Below are 15,535 nucleotides of genomic sequence, written 5' to 3'. Positions count from 1 at the left end.
ATATTTCATTTTGTATCTCTAAAAGATGAAGGCTCCACTTCTTAAAAAAGCTACAATACTGTCAACCACACAGGGAGCTTTGGGAGAATTCCAAATGCCTGGACCCCAGACCAATTAAATCAGAGTATCTGGGGGTGGGACCCAGGCATTGGTAGTTTCACAAAGCTCCCAGGTGATTTAATGCTGTTGTACTTGGTTTGGAGGCTGAAACTGAATAGTGAGGGCTAAGGCTCATATGCAGGATGGTCATAAATAGGGAACAAGAGCAGCATATGCTTCTTTTAGTGTGAGGTCATGTTTGGTGTTCCTCTGACCTTTCTCATCTTTAGCAAACCACGCCACTTCGGTCCTCACCTCTTTGCAAGTAACTCCCAATATCAACATCTACTCCTGACTCATCTTCTGAACTCCAATCTCAGACATTTCCCTCACTGTAGGCCATTTCCATTAGTATATCCTACCATTGCCTAAACCTGAGTATGCTTTATATAAACTTTTGCCTCTGTTACCCAAAACAGGTTCCTCACAGAATGATTCCATTCTTGCTATCAGGATAGCAAAAGGATGGTTATGTTTATATTCTTCCTAGTCATTCATGTACCAACCAGAGCCTAAATCTGTCCATTTGTCACATCCATCTTATTCTTTTTGTTCACATGTTCACCACCTTCCTTTAGTTTTCTATCCTTTCAGGCTATCTTATTGCAATAACTTCCCAATCATTCCTTCACCCCTTTTCTCTTTTGCTTCTGATCTACTCCATATTCTGAAATCATATGTATGTTCTCAAAACGCAGTTGTAGATAAACCCTAAATGAATCTCTATTACTTATAGGGCTTTAAAATTCACCAGGCATTTCAGATTCCCATATTTCATGATCTCTTACAAGACCCTCCACTTTAGCCACATTGTACACTATTCTTTAATCTGCCACATACATTGCCATCTCCTAATCGCTGCCCATACCATTCTCTCTTCTCATCCTGCTCTATCCTGCCCTATTCTATCTTAACAGATCTCAAGTTTTTCTTCTTTCAGAAATTCCCTTACAACCCGCAATAACATCTTTTTCTCTTGATTTCCTCTAGCATTTATCATAGTTTTTATTGTTCATTTTCATTTCATATATATGAATATATACACACATAAGTATGTATTTTATCCAATTTCTGCCCTACAAGAGCAGAGATCTTGTTTTATGTTGCTATGTTTCCATCACATGAGCCCACATATAGTAGATGATGAAATAGGTGATCAGTACATATTGATTGATTTTGAATTTACCCTCTAGAGCATAGCACTATGTCTTCAAGGACTCATCATTGGCAGGGGAAGGGTCTTTTATTTATTTATTTTTTTTTTCAAAGATTTTATTTATTCATTTGACAGAGAGAGATCACAAGTAGGCAGGGAGGCAGGCAGAGAGAGAGGAAGAAGCAGGCTTCTGAGCAGAGAGCCCGATGCGGGGCTCGATCCCAGGACCCTGAGATCATGACCTGAGCCGAAGGCAGCGGCTTAACCCGCTGAGCCACCCAGGCGCCCCGGGGAAGGGTCTTTTAGACCTATATGGAAGAATATATGTCACATGGTGCTTCAATAGGAGCTTGATTTTTCTTTTCATTGTTCTCAGTTGATGGTGATCATTCCAAATTTGGTAATTGTTTGTAATCTACTATAGATACCACAGAGCAGAGTTGAAGTCTGGCCTCATATAAAGGAAATACAAAGTGCTTCCTTCTCTCAAATACAGCAATAGCACCAGAGGCTAAAATTTCACCTCAGTTCTGTAAGCGGGACCTTGGGCAAGACACTTCCATAACTTTGGTGTCTCCCTCTATGAAGCCAAGCAGTTAAGACCAGACTACATGGTCTCAAATGTTTTTCCAGCTAGAAAAGAGTTGTTAAGAGTTGATGTCATTTTCTGCTCATTTGTGCACTGTGGTCAATCACAACTTGAGTTTGGATAGAGAATAATGGAAGCATCACTCATGGAGGATTTAAGTAGTAGATAAGGATTGTGTATAGTCAAAATTCTCTTAGGATTCTGTTTTGCTTGTACATCAGGCAAAGAACTGAGATTGGCTCACATTTAAGAGGCATAAAAAATAATGTTAAGCACTAGAGATCCCATTGGTATGAGGAGATACACAGTGAGACACTCACAAGACCTGGGAATAGCTGAGGGAATAGCACATCTAGTTTCCCCATCTATCCTTCCTTGGGTCCAGGTGCATTGAATGAGATGACAGTTGGCATGGCCTTCTGTATTAATGTTCTCTCTTTCTGGTGTGTGCTTGAATTTGCTCAACTTAATTGACCATGTATATAAAATCAGGGGTAGAGAGCTACCACTCACAGATCAGACCATGTTTCTGAAAGAATGAGGGAAGAGCCTAAAATGCCATAAAGAAAAGATTCATTGTCTTAAAAATTCTTTGCTAAGGGAGCATCCACTCCTCCCCCGCCCTGCTCCTAGGTCTCTTTTGGAAAGAAGCCAGTCCTCTCTCTGATCCCTTCCCAAGGCCAAAGAAATGCCAATCCAGCATTGAGAGTCATCAGGAAGTGATCAAGAAGCTGGCAAAATCCCAGATCTCATATTTAGGGCAGAATGTGTGAGGGAGGTCTCATTTCTCACAGAGAGATGTCAAGACATTGTATCCCTCAGATAGCAAACATTGAAAAGGAATGGGCATGTGGATTTGGATATAGCTCCTAGACTAATTTAATTTGGTTATCACTGCTTACTTTTTGATACAGGAGACTCATTCCTGAGAATCTCCTCTGAATTTCTTAGACAAGAGAATCCCAACAATTTCTAGCTTCAACACAACCGTTCTTACTTTTCAAATTAATGTATTTAAGTATGAGAAGAGGGTATAATTGTGAAGAAAAAAAAATTAAAAGCTTATCAACCAATTAAAATGTTTCCTTTTTTAAATAAAAGAATGAAGATAATTAAATATGTGCTCAGACTCTTCATTTTATTTGGGATTTACTGGAGACCATGTAAGCTCAGATATAATTGGAAGGTAAAGTTTCTTCAGTTATGGAGCATGGTTAGAAATAAGAATCATGGACAATCTAGGATACTGGGGTGTGCCATATAGTCAACACTTCCCTCTTGAAGAAAATTCTAGAATCCAAAATTGTATTCTAGAACTTGGCCCATGTAGAGTGGTCATTAAGTGAGTATTGAGGAGAGGGGGGTACATCCTAATTCAAATATTACAGATGTGGAGTCTGATGTTTTGTGTACTTCATTTTTTCCTCCTACTTCTGCCATTATTCTATGCATCTATTCCTCTATCCCTCATTCCCTTCTAGCTCTTAGTTCCTGGCTAACTAATCTCTTCAACGCATTAACTAAGCATAGTTTAACATTTTTTTCTCTCCCATTCAATAATTCAAACGTCAAAAAATTGATTTTCAAATACAGAATTTTTAGGTGTTAGGGGAGACATCTGGAGACAGGGAACCTTGACCAGCTATTTTATTCCCCACATAAAGGCTACTGTTGGGCCCCTCCTTTCCCTTGCTATTGCTTATACATAATTGCTATCAAAGTACTTCCTTGCTAGAATAATAAACTTCTTGAGGGTAAGGACAGTGCTCTCCCCAAGACATAGCACAATACATGGCACCTAAAATGTGGTCAGAGAGGGAAATTGAAGAAGGTTTCAGAGTCAAAGAGAAGTGGAGCTAGGAAGTCATTTAGAGCTCATCTAAAACTCCTTTATACTATAGAAGAGAAGGGGAAATGACACATCTTGGCATCCCCCATGTGCATTATTCCAGGCACATATTTCTTACATCATTCCATACCCCTAATATGGTTTTATAGTTAAAATTTTTATGCTCAGTACAGATCAGGAGACCAAGCCTCGTGGAGGATAAATAACTTACTCAAGCTCACCCACCTGTCTTCTGGGAAAATGCTGGGGATAAATAAGTATTCAGGCCCAAGATTACAGAGCTCACTGGAAGCAGAGCCAACACCAGCATTAAATCTGACATCTCTCAACTCCAGTCTAGTTTGGGGAAACTGATTAGTTGTAAATGAAATAATGTTTTAAGATTCCATACTTGTCTCCACTGTATTAGAACATTTCAAACACTGGCCTAAATAGTAACAGCACGTCAGTACAATAGTTACCAAAGGAGGCCTATTCCATCACCCCTCTCTTCTGATGCCATGAGCATGGGCCCCACATTTCTGATCACCTGAGGTTTTCTTCTGTTTAGGGACCTTTTCCATTGGCTAGTACACCTTCACTCATTCTTTGCCCTCTTCTATTGAGTTGGCAACTATTCTGGAAGAATGACTTTGCTGTTGAAAAGCTTTTACAAAATCCTTGACATAATTTAGAATGGTTTCCAAAAGATGGAAACTTTTGGTGGTGTTTCTTGTATGTGTTCCATATAGATCTGGCCTGGCTTCTTGAAGGATTGACAATTTGATCACATTACCGTTCAGCTTAGTGGTCACTATTGGTCACTGTCACTGCAGGCTGAATAAAGCCCAAGGCCTTAATAGGATACACTTCTTGCACAGATCCTCTCCCGCTTCCCTGACTTTATTCCCCTCTACTTTTTGCCATTGATACCTTGCTTCATCCATAAGAATTTCCCCAACTTTCATGACCTTCCATGACTTATGTATATGGCATTACCCCTTCTCTGATGGGTAATTTCCAGACTATATTTTATTTTATTTTATTTTATTTTTTTTTTTTTTAAAGATTTTATTTATTTATTTGACAGAGAGATCACAAGCAGGCAGAGAGGCAGGCAGAGAGAGAGGAGGAAGCAGGCTCCCCACAGAGCAGAGAACCCGATGCGGGGCTCGATCCCAGGACTCTGAGATCATGACCTGAGCCGAAGGCAGCGGCTTAACCCACTGAGCCACCCAGGCGCCCCCAGACTATATTTTAAAAACTAGCTCAAATTCACCATTTTGTGATACCTTTCTTAACTCCTGAAGGACAGCACTTATGACCTCTAGACCCTTTATAGAGTACTTTGCACAAATCTCTCTGACAAGGGAAGGTAGGAGAGTACCAGGCTGAGGAGCATCTATTTTGCATTTAAATCCTGGCTCTGCCTTTTTAAAGTTATACAACCTTGACAAGTTATTTAACTTGTTAAGCCTCAATTTTATTACTTAAAAAACAGGGATAATAATGGTACTGCCTCATGGGGTCATTGTGAGAGTTATATTGATGATCCACTAAGACATTCAGCAGAATGCCAGGCATTCAGTGAACCACAGTCACACTGTGATGTAGCTTGTTTTTTTTTTGTTTGTTTGTTTGTTTGTTTTTTTAACCTGCTCTGTCCTCTGCTAGACAATGAGTTCTCAGAGGCCAGGAAGTTGAGTCTTACTCTTCTTTGGTCTTCTGGTACATTACAGGAAGGCTGGCTACATGACCAGTGCAACTGAATAGGACCTTGCTCAGAAAGGTCCTATGCTTGAGGTTTAATATTCTACAACCCCTGTCTTAAAATTCTTAATTGTTTCATCTTTGAGTTTGTATTTGTGTTTAGGTTTAGGTTTGTATAAATAATGTATGCTGGAACAATGGAGGGTGTGTCAGAAGACTTGGAGCCTGGGCTCACATCTCCTCCCTACCTCTCTAGGTTTAGTTCTCAACTGCTGACTCTCTGCCCCTTGGTGCCTTACCTCACCCAGCCTTCCCTTCCCTGCCTCCCCCAAGCCTGCTGCTGCCCTCCACTGGGGGTGATGACCAGTTCACTTGGCTGAGGTGGGAGGATGTTCACATTGCATTGGCACTGTGAGTTGCCAGCAGGGACATAGGTGTGGGTGTGGGATGGGTTCAAGTTGGGTGTGTGCCCCACAGCATCTCAGTGGGGCAAGGTAACAGCCATCCTTACCCCAGGCTGGCAGCTCCATGATGCACTGGGCTGATGTCTCAGTAGTCGTCTCGTTAGATCTCACTATGAGTCCATTTACTAGAGGATATCCCAAAGCAAAGGTTACAATCCTTGGAGGGTGGTGCCAATCTTCTGTGGATTGGGGTGGCTGGCCCATGGGGAGATTGTCTTCATAGTTCTGGGTGGAACCCCAATTTTTATTTTGTACCAGGCCCTCAAGTTATGTAACCAGTCCTGTGTGTAGATACTTCCAGAAAAATACTGAAGGACTGCAGACCAGCTAGGGTTGAGTGAAGATGGAAGAAGACAGTGTTTACGAAGACCAGACTCTACCAAAAATCCCAAGTCTGGAAAGACAGATGGCAGGCTGTAAGGCAGCTGGGAGCTGGAAGGGGGAGCATGCCATTTCTTAGAATGACATGTGCTTTTCCATGTTCAGATACATAGTTCACTTTCTCCTTCCTAATTCAGTTTTACTCACTTTTTCCCTCACTCACATCTCTTCCAAGGCTCCCAAAATATCTTCTGTTTTCCTTTTGCCAGGATGAAATAAGGATCTACATTTGGGAGATGGTGAAATAGTGATAAAATCTCATTAGAAGGAGTTCCTTATCGTGAATATAATAACTAGGCTCAGACATGTGAAGAGCTTTCTCTTTAGCAGTCACTGTTCATAATGAAAAAGCAACGGGTGATAAATTCTCAGCAGCTTTCAACACAGTCTTTGCAGAGATCTCCTCACAGTGAGAGGAGACAGGCGCTCTGGCTGTGTCTTACAGATCTTTTATCCTGCTTCCAGCAGCTCCCTCTTCCTTGTCCTGTCCTCCACCTTCCCCAAACACCCATAAACATCCCAATCCCTAATTACCATGCCAAGAAAGTTCACTTTAGCTGTTGCAATTTCTTCCCATATGTTACATGACTTGAAAAAATAAGAGGATCGAAGTAAACTTAGCCATATAATATCGACAAATACTTTTTGAGACCCCAATACACAGCAGACTTCTCTTCATTGGCTAATTCGGTTCTGGAAAGAGAGAGGTGAGTGTGTGTTTTTGTGGGGTGGGGGGAGTGGGTAGAGAGAGAGAGAGACCAGACGTCACTTTGATATCATCTCCAGCGTATACAGACTAAGAATATGATTTATAGCAAAACACTAATTAAAATGAAATCATTGAAAAATATTTGGGACCCAGTGGAATTCTTTATAACAGAGTGTGATCTATAGCAGACAATTAGAAGCATACATCAAGTCAGCTAACTTGTGTGTTAGGGAAAGGCAGGGGAGAAAAAGGCCAAAATGAGAAAGAAACAGACCTCAGTGGAGGCGGTTTCGCAAGAACCAGCCTGAAGTTTCATATCCAACAGCCCTTGAGAGTGCTGAGTGAGACTGCAGTTCTAGCTCAAAGATTTTCCAGCTGATAGTTTAACCCTCTTCCCCAGGTCTCTACCAGTCCTGAGGCTGCCAACTCTCAGTCAGCCCCCCATCCTCCTAGCTTCCTTTCCCTTCCTCTCTTCCCCCATCCCCTTTCTCCCCACTTCCTTTTTTAAAACCTGGGACAAAGTATGAAATGCAAAATGTGCCATTGCCTCCAGGCACCATGGCATTTCAGGGGTTGCCTGTTTTTACACTAATTTATCAAAACACCAGCAATAAAATGGCAATGCTAATCTAAGGTATATATTTTGTCAGGGGCAAAAAAAAAAAAAAAAAAAAAAAAGAGAGAGAGAGAGAGAGAGAGAAAAGGAAAGAAAAGAAAAGAGCCCAGTGAAAATAAACAACACAAACGCAGTCAGTCCGCAGCGTTCAAACTGCTTTGAAAATAAAGTGGGATTTGTTTGCAAGGATTTAAATTGGTAAATGATTTGAATTTCTCCACCCCTAGGTGAATGATTTAGATGGCCTTGACCCCAGTCTGACTGCAGGGATTAATGTGGGATAATGATTGCTGAGGCTATCATTGCAGCCGGCATCATTAATTATCCTTATTGATTGTAGCTTTCAAAGATAAAGCATTATGCTGACTGGAAACTACCCTCTTCCTGCAAGGTCAAGGCTAAAATAGGGAAGCTAAATAATTGCATTAACAAACAAAGAAATAAAAATAACCTCTCAGAGCATTGTGTAATTAAGATCCAATTACAACGTTTGTTCTTGTTTACAAAATGACAGAGTTCTTCTTGTCAAGTCATTTTCCCGAAAATTGCTTCAGTACATGATAATTGCATTATAGCAGGTAACCAGAATGGAGCATTAAAAGGGGGATCAGTTTCCTTGGATAGCTGCCATGGCTCTTGCTGTCTGACTCACCTACAAAGTGTGAGAGCCCCTGGAGACTTGTCTAAAAATACTAATGATATGTTAAATGAAGGGGGTTAGATGGAGGAAGTAATAATTGGGCTTCAAATCCTATTGTATTTCTTCTGGATAGTGTAATGGAGCTGAGAGATATCCCAAAGACGTTATCGCCAACATCTTTCTTTACCTCCTTTCCCAGGCCACATTATTTTCATTGCTGTGAAAATCTTTGCTCTAAGGCCCTATTCTGTTGTAAATTTCTCCAGTGAAAAGAATTGGTATTAGAGTTTCCCTGCTATTGATTAGGATTTGGGCTCCTAAAAAAAGAGGCTTCTAAGTGTAAAACACAAAGCTACATGTATTTTTCTGTGTGAAAATACGTCAAACAAATGCTTAGCTTTTTCTTTTGCTAAAGGTCTTCTGATGCTGAACATATTAAGTTCTGATTAAAAAAGGGATAGGCTTCAGCCAGTGGGGCTGGTGGGGGATTTGAGTGTCCACTCTTCAGTGCCTGGGTTTATGACTTGTGCCAGACATTTGGTCTTTTGGGGACTTAGTTCCTCCACCCGAGAAAGTGGGGATCATTACAATCCTACCTTAGTCAGAGGGAACTGAAAACTAAGGACCTAACAATGACAAAAATCCTCTATGTAAATTGTTTCTCATGGAGTGGGATTCTTAAATAGAAGATATTGTCAGAAGAGAAGGTGATGCTTTGATTCTTAAATAGAAGATATTGTCAGAAGAGAAGGTGATGCTTTATACTTCCTGAATTTTATTGAGAGAGAGAGAGGGAAAGAGGGAAAGAGTGAGTCACCATTCATAACCCCCTATACAATGGATTGGGCAGAGTGCTGAACATTTTAATTAATTATTTATTTATTTAGTAAAGATTTTATTTACTATTTTTTTGACAGAGAGAGACACAGCGAGAAGGGGAACAGAAGCAGGGGGAGTGGGAGAGGGAGAAGCAGCCCCCATGCCAGGCTCCATCCCAGGACCCTGGGATCATGACCTGAGCTGAAGGCAGCCGCTTAACGACTGAGCCACCCAGGCGCCCCTTAATTGTTTCATTTAATCCTCACAACCACTCTGTGAGAGATTCTATAGCTATCTTTGTTTTATAAACAGATGGGGAAAATGAAGCTCAGGGAGGAGAAATCATTTTTCCCCAACACACAACTGGGAAATGATAGAGTAAATATTTGAACTCAGGTCCCGACTACCAAGTCTGTGTGCCTTTGTTTTTGATCCACATAGTTATAGAAGACTGTGTTCCAGGCTTGTACCTCAACTACTTGAACCTAGTCTTCCATTTTTAGCTTCATCTACCAGCCTACATTTCTTAATGTAGAAGTGAAAGATGGATATCTTCTTGTTGTAAAAGCTCATACAATATATAAGTTCAGAGAATAAAATGGGAAAGCCCCTGGTCTTGCTAGCCTCCAGCTCTTAGATCCCTACATGTAGCAACAGTTAAGTTTGGTATTTTTTTTAATACTTTTCATTTTGCATACATGGATGCATTATTTTACATATAATGGGATTATAAATTTTATTCCATAACTTATCTCTTTTCCTTAAGAGTATACATAAGAGAGATTTCAAGCAGCATATATAAAGCCATTTATTTCTTTATAATGACTCTGTAGACTTCCAGTATGGGAATATATCATAATTTATTTAACCTGCCTCTTTGAGCATTTCAGTTGTTTTCAATTGTACCATTACAGCCAATGCTGCAGTGAACATCTGTGTACATCTATCTTTGTGGACATATGTGAACATTTTTCTAGATCATATTTCTAGAAGTCAAATTTCCGGGGCAGAGGATATACACATTGTAAAGTTTGATAGATAATGAAAAATTCCCCATCAGAAAGACTACCAACCTACACTAGTGTAGAATGTACTTGTTTTTTTCCATATTTGCAAACACAGGATGTTATTAGTCCTCTAATTTTTCTGTCAGTTTTTTGATGAGAAATTATTTCTTATTATGCTTATAACTTGCATTTTCATAGTGAGGTAAAATAGTTTTTATATGTTAATTGGCCACTCGTTTATGTTTTTGTAAATATCTATATATTGTGATCACTTTTCTATTGGGTTATTTAAAAGACAGTGACCTTTTTTTGTCATGAAACATCTAAGCACCCTGGCCTGGCCAATTGGTTGCTCTTGTCTAAAGCACCTGAACCTTGAGGAAACAAGGTAAAAGCACAGGGATAGTTGATTAGTTATCCTTGACAGCTCTGGTAGCATCAGTGGTCTTTTCTTTACAAGATTGTTTTTGTGGCAGGACCTTGTCCGATTTCCTGCTATCTAACCTCCCCTTGTTCCTGCTCAATCCCAAATATGCTGACATACCTGATGACCTTCCTAGAAATTCTTTTTGCTTAAGTTAGTCAGAGATGACTTTTATTGGTGGCAACAGAAGGCTCCAAAAGTTAGAGTAATCCACAAGAGAGTGGATCAAGACCTTCAAGGAGTTGAGAGGGATCTGGAATTGGTTATGTAGTATAAATGAGACTAAGATAATGAAAATCCTATTGGTATTCAAAGATGCCAATCTGGCAAGAGATGGTGAAGCAATTATTATTATGTAAAATTATTTAAATTATTGCTTGTCGTGACCCAGAATCAAGTGCCTATTGAGAATAAACAGTGCCTATTGAGGACCTCTTGGCTACTCTGTAAATATCACTATTAAAATCCAGTTGTATTTAATGAACAGCTGACTGAACAACATAATTACTGCAATGTAGTTAGGATAATGTTGTGACTACGGTTGTGTTTTTTTGTTGTTTTGGCCCAAATTTATAGATCTTATATGAAATAGGAATGACTAAAATTTTTAAGGCATTTGTTTAAATTTTTATTCCAGTATAGTTAAAACAGTGCTATATTAGTTTCAGGTGTATAATATAGTGACTCAACAATTCCATACATCACCCAGTGTTCATCACGATAGGTGAACTCCTTAATCCTCATAATGTATTTCACCCTTCCTCCGCCCACCTCCCCTCTGGTAACCATCAGTTTGTTCCCTGTAGTTAAGAGTAGGCCTCTTGGTTTGTTTCTCTCTCTTTTTTTCCATTTCTTGTTTGTTTTGTTTCTTAAATTCCACAGATGAGTGAAATTACATGGTATTTGTCTTTTTTTGACTTATTTTAATTAGCATTATACTCTCTAGTTCCACCCATGTTGTTGCAAATGAAGATTTCAGGTTTTTTTAAATGACCAAATAATATTTCATTTATATACCACTTCTTCTTTATCCATTCATCTACCAGTGGACTCTTGGGATTTCCATAATTTGACTATTGTAAATAATTCTGCTATAAACATTGGGGAACGTGTATCTTTTTAAATTAGTTTTTTTGTGTTTTTTCAGTAAATACCTGGTAGTGTGATTACTGGATAAAAAGATAGTTCTCCTTATAATTTTTGAGTAGCCTCCACACTGTTTTCCATAGTGACTGCATCAGTTTGCCTTCCCACCGACAGTGCAAGAAGGTTCCTTTTTCTCCATTTCCTTCATTCCTTGCCGACACTTGTTTCTTGTGTGTGTGTGTGTGTGTGTGTGTGTGTTTGTGTTTTATTAACATATAATGTATTATTTGCCCCAGGGTTACAGGTCTGTGAATCATCAGGCTTACACATCTCACAGCACTCATCATAGCACATACCCTCCCCAGTGTCCATAACCCAGTCACCCTATCCCTCTCCCCCACCCTCCAGCAACCCTCAGTTTGTGCCCTGAGATTAAGATTGTCTTGTGGTTTGTCTCCCTCCCGATCCATTCTTATTTCATTTTTTCCTTCCCTACTCCCCATGACTCCACACCCTGTGTCTAAAATTCATCATATCAGAGAGATCATATGATAATTCTCTTTCTCTGAATGACACACTTCACTTAGCATAATACCCTCTAGTTCCATACACATCGTTGCAAATGGCAAGATTTCAGGGTTTTTTTCATAAATGTCAAAGTGTTTTGCATCTTTTTTTTTTTAAGATTTTATTTATTTATTTGACAGACAGAGATCACAAGTAGGCAGAGAGGCAGGGCAGAGAGAGAGGGAAGCAGACTCCCCGCTGATGAGAGAGCCCAATGCAGGGCTCGATCTCAGGACTCTGGGATCATGACCTGAGCCGAAGGCAAGGGCTTTAACCCACTGAGCCACCCAGGTCCCCCAAGATTTCAGTTTTTTTGATGGCTGCATAGTATACCAGTGTGTGTGTGTGTGTGTGTGTGTGTGTGTGTGTGTGTATTCATATATATGTGCATATATATATTTCATATCTTCTTTACCCATTCATCTGTTGATGGACATCTAGCTTCTTTCCATACTTTGGCTATTGTGGACTTTGCTGCTATAAACATTGGGGTGCATGTGCCCCTACGGATCACTACATTTGTATCTTTAGGGTAAATACCCAGCAGTGTGATTGCTGGGTCATAGGGTAGGTCTATTTTCAACTTTTCAAGGAACCTCCATACTTTTTTCCAAGTGGTGGCACCAGCTGGGATTCCCATCAACAGTGTAGGAGAGTTTCCCTTTCTCTGCATCCTCGCCAACACCTGTCATTTCCTGACTTGTTAATTTTAGCTATTCTGACTGGTGTAATGTGGTATCTCACTGTGGGTTTGATTTGTATTTCCCTGATGCCAAGTGATAGTGATCTTGAGCAGTTTTTCATGTGTCTGTTGGCCATCTGGATGTCTTCTTTGCAGAAAAGTCTGTTCATGTCCTCTGTGCATTTCTTGATTGGATTATTTGTTCTTTGGGTGTTAAGTTTGATAAGTTCTTTATAGATTTTGGATACTAGCTCTGTATCTGATATGTCATTTGTGAATATCTTCTCCCATTCTGTCAGTTGTCTTTTGGTTTTGTTGACTGTTTCCATTGCTATGTGAAAGCTTTTGATCTTGATGACATCCCAATAGTTCATTTTTGCCCTTGCTTCCCTTGTCTTTGGCGATGCTTCTAGAAAGAAGTTGTTGCGGCTGAGGTCAAAGAGGTTGCTGCCTGTGTTCTCCTCAAGGATTTTGATGGATTCCTAACTCACATTGAGGTCTTCCATCCATTTTGCATCTATTTTTGTGTTTGGTATAAGGAAATGGTCCAGTTTCATTCTTCTCCATGTGGTTGTCCAATTTTCCCAACACCATTTCTTGATGGTGTGTCTTTTTCCATTGGGCATTTTTTCCTGCTTTGTCAAATATTAGTTGACCATAGAGTTGAGGGTCCATTTCTGGGCTCTCTATTCTGTTGCATTGATCTATGTGTCTGTTTTTGTGCTGGTACCATACTGTCTTGATGATGACAGCTTTGTAATAGAGCTTGAAGTCTGCAGTTGTGATGCCACCAACTTTGGCTTTCTTTTTCAACACTACTCTGGCTATTTGGGGTCTTTTCTGGTTCTATATAAATTTTAGGATTATTTGCTCAATTTCTTTGAAAGAAATTGATGGTATTTTAATAGGGATTGCATTAAATGTGCAGATTGCTTTAAGTAGCATAGACGTTTTCACAAAAATTTTTCAATATTTGTTCTTCCAATCCATGAGCATGGAATGTTTTTCCATTTTTTTGAGTCTTCCTCAATTTCTTTCATGAGTACTTTGTATTTTTCTGAGTACGGATTCTTTGCCTCTTTAGTTAGGTTTATTCCTAGGTATCTTACAGTTTGGGGTCCAATTGTAAATGGGATTGAGTCCTTAATTTCTCTTTCTTCTGTCTTGCTGTTGGTGTATAGAAATGCAACTGATTTCTGTGCATTGATTTTATATCCTGACACTTTACTGAATTCATGCATGAGTTTTAGCAATTTTGGAGTGGAGTCTTTTGGGTTTTCCACATAAAGTATCATATCATCTGCAAAGAGTGAGAGTTTGACTTCTTCTTTGCTGATTCGGATGGCTTTCATTTCTTTTTGTTGTCTGATTTCTGAGGCTAAGACTTCTAGTACTATGTTGAATAACCCTGGTAATAGTGGATATCCCTGCCGTGTTCCTGACCTTAGCAGAAAAGCTCTCAGTTTTTCCCCATTGAGAATGATATTTGCTGTGGGTTTTTCATAGATGGCTTTGATGATATTGAGGTATGTACCCACTATCCCTACACTTTGAAGAGTTTTAATTAAGAAAGGATGCTATGCTTTTTCAAATGCTTTTTCAGCATCTATTGAGAGTATCATATGGGTCTTGTTCTTTCTTTTATTAATGTATTGTATTAATGATTTATTTGTGGATGTTGAACCAACCTTGCAGCCCAGGAATAAATCCCACTTGGTTGTGGTGAATAATCATATTAATGTACTGTTGGATCCTATTAGTATTTTGGTGAGAGTTTTTTGCATCCGTGTTCATAAAGGATAGAGGTGTGTACTCCTCCTTTTTGATGGGGTCTTTTTCTGATTTAGGGATCAAGGTAATGATGGCTTCATAAAATGAGTTTGGAAAATTTCCTTCCATTTCTGTTTTTTGGAACAGTTTCAGGAGAATAGGTATTAATTCTTCCTTAAATATTTGGTAGAATTCCCTTGGGAAGCCCTCTGGCCCTGAGCTCTTGTTTCTTGGGAGATTTTTATGACTGCTTCAATATCTTTACCAGTAATGGGTCTGTTCAGGTTTTCTATTTCTTTCAGGTTCAGTTTTGGTAGTTTATATGTCTCTAGAAATGGATCCATTTCTTCCAGATTGTCAAATCTGCTGGCGTATAGTTGCTCATAATATGTTCTTATAATTGTTTGTATTTCTTTGGTATTGGTTGTGATCTCTCCTCTTTCATTCATGATTTTATTAATTTGGGTCCTTTCTCTTTTCTTTTGATAAGTCTGGCCAGGGGTTTATCAATATTATTGATTCTTTCAAGGAACCAGCTCCTAGTTGTGTAGATCTGTTCTACTGTTCCTTTGGTTTCTATTTCATTGATGTCTGGTCTGATCTTTATGATTTCTCTTCTCCTGCTGGGATTCAGGTTTCTTTGTTATTCTTTCTCTAGCTCCTTTAGGTGTAGAGTTAGGTTGTGCATTTGAGAACTTTCTTGTTTCTTGAGAAAAGTTTGTATTGCTATATATTTTCCTCTCAGGACTGCCTTTGTTGCATCCCAAAGATTTTGAACAGTTGTGTTTTCATTTTCATTTGTTTCTATGAATTTTTAAAATTCTTCTTTAATTTCCTGGTTGACCCATTCATTCTTTAGTAGGATGCTCTTTAGCCTCCATGTATTTGAGTTCTTTGCAACCTTCCTCTGATGGCTGACTTCTAGTCAAAACATTATGGTCTGAAAATATGCAGGGAATGATCCCAATCTTTTGGTACCAGTTGAGAC

The sequence above is a fragment of the Lutra lutra genome, chromosome 1, assembly GCF_902655055.1.
Source record: "Lutra lutra chromosome 1, mLutLut1.2, whole genome shotgun sequence".
NCBI classification, from domain to species: Eukaryota; Metazoa; Chordata; class Mammalia; order Carnivora; family Mustelidae; genus Lutra; species Lutra lutra.
This window is presented reverse-complemented; position numbering follows the sequence as displayed.